Below are 2,253 nucleotides of genomic sequence, written 5' to 3' on the forward strand. Positions count from 1 at the left end.
CGCCACTGGTGGGACACAATTGTACTGGATTTCAGCTGAAGGCTGTTGTTCTGTCCAAACTGAGACATTTTTATTGTGACATACCCTCCACTGTTGTTAGCTTTTGATTCAATAAATTTTTTTGAGATGAGGAAATCACTATTGCATGTTTCTAGTTAAATACCCTATTTTTATGATATATCACTAAAGCATGCACTTTTTATATTTTCCATCAATTTCACCCAAAAGTTGAATAACTATTTGTGAGCAGTGTATGTAGACACATAATAGAAGCACATTTCAATAATATGTCTGCTGCAGTAGTGCAGTTTATCTACCTAGATTGGTGTAACAGTAAAAAAAAACACATATGCTACTGATGTTTCTGACTAAAATCTGCTTGAAAAGCACAACTGCTTATCTGTCAAAATGTGTGTAACAAAAGTGTGCACTGAACACTGAATAAAGTCTCTGTAGATTATAGACAAAATTTGCATCTCTCATCACAAATTTCTGTTTATTCACCCAAAGTGCATGAGTAAAATACAAAACAGGTGAAGTACTAAAAAAGATTTATTTTCTAGAAAAGCCAATAGTCAACAATGCAGTTTAATTCTGGGACAGTTGCTCCAGCACCGACGCCATGCGTCCCATCAGTGCAACCAAGGTTTTCATTCATCTTCTGGATGTTCTGGAGAATGGCAGAGGTCACGTCTTGGTGTCTTCCGATCTGTTCCAAGAACCGTTCCTCTGACCTCTCCAGATACTGCAGAGGATCCAAAGCAGCTTCCTGGTTCCCTTTTCCTGCATAAAAGCACCAAAAAGTACTAGTTGTCAGTAATTATTTTCTATTTTCATAAACACAGTTAACTTAAAGTAAATGTTCTATTTTGTGATTTTAGGATGGGTCAAAAGATAACATACTGATCATGTTGATGTCTGCATAGTCTAAACAGATCTTACTTGATTTGGTCTGTAGAGAGGAGGACGGCGTGGAGGAGCTGCAGGACGGAACCAGTAAGCTGCAGACTAGTGCTCCTGGTAACTGGACCTCATCATCCAAGGCCGACAACTTAATAAAATGAACAAGACATGCTGTTGATAGCATCTGTAATACAAATGATTTTATCCATTAACTGATTTATTGCTTTGTCCATACAATGTTAGAAAGTGTTACAAATAATACCTGTAATAATTTCCAACAGTGATAAATGCCTTGTTTTATTTTACAACAAAAACACCAAAAGCATCTGTGTATAAGAAATCAGTGCATTGGATTTCCACATCTGCAAAGCTAGAAAATCACACATCAGAATTTTACCTTGAAATTATGAAAATAGCTGCAGATTACCAGTACTCTTTACTTCATTGTGTTAACTTGATCATTTGAATCAGTTTTTTAGACTTGTATTACTGATACGAAACATAATCAACACATAAATTAAAATGTGTTCGCAAAGAGTTCACTGGTTCTTCAAGGAAAATTTCAATGATAACCATATAGTTCAGTAATATGATTAATGGGTCATTGTGTAACAGCGTGGGAGGTTCTGAATACAGGTCTTGGACTGAAATATTGCTGCTGCTTTCCTCCGGTTTTATAAGGAGTTGTTTCATAGCTTGTTAGCTTACCAGCGGCTAACTGGCTGGCAAACAATAGTTCAACGCCAACCTCCAATCAGTGATCCGGTGTCCGGACCGCGTTAGCTGGCGGAACGTTCATAATACTGATGTGGGACTGTTGTAGCTAGCGTATTCATAGTAGGATAACAGCAGGATGTTGGAGAAATAAAACTTACCATTATCAGGATCGCTGGTCTGCATGGCAGACTCTTAGCGCATCGCACTGCTTGAATGTCTGTGTATTTCAGGCCGATTTCAAAATAAAACTCAATAAAATTCTCGTCCGGGTGAGTGTCCTTCATTGTCGCTTCGCCATACGGACATGTCCCTTCCGGGGCTCGGTAGGAAAAAAGATTTGATATATATATAATGAAAGTTGATATATATATATATATAATGAAAGTCGATATATATATATAATGAAAGTTGATATATATATATAATGAAAGTTGATATATATATAATGAAAGTCGATATATATATAATGAAAGCTGATATATATATAATGAAAGTCGATATATATATAATGAAACTTGATATATATATAATGAAAGTTGATATATATATAATGAAAGTCGATATATATATATGGCATGCCGTTTAGGAAATTATATATATAATGAAACTTGATATATATATAATGAAACTTGA

At 35.4% G+C, this 2,253-nt stretch overlaps 1 long non-coding RNA gene across 2 annotated transcripts; it reads right to left on the minus strand.

The window, feature by feature from the left end:
- Positions 1–534: 534 nt before the first annotated feature.
- LOC127534374 (uncharacterized) lies at positions 535–1,922 on the minus strand. Of its 2 annotated transcripts, none has more exons than XR_007942475.1 (3): positions 1,779–1,922; positions 943–1,051; positions 535–783 (listed from the first exon to the last, which is right to left on the minus strand). It is a non-coding gene; the product is annotated as an uncharacterized LOC127534374 (long non-coding RNA). The 2 variants fall into 2 exon arrangements; XR_007942474.1 differs by having other exon boundaries at positions 943–1,087; positions 1,779–1,920.
- Between the last annotated feature and the right edge of the window lie 331 nt (positions 1,923–2,253).

Source organism: Acanthochromis polyacanthus, chromosome 6 (assembly GCF_021347895.1).
Source record: "Acanthochromis polyacanthus isolate Apoly-LR-REF ecotype Palm Island chromosome 6, KAUST_Apoly_ChrSc, whole genome shotgun sequence".
NCBI classification, from domain to species: domain Eukaryota; kingdom Metazoa; phylum Chordata; class Actinopteri; family Pomacentridae; genus Acanthochromis; species Acanthochromis polyacanthus.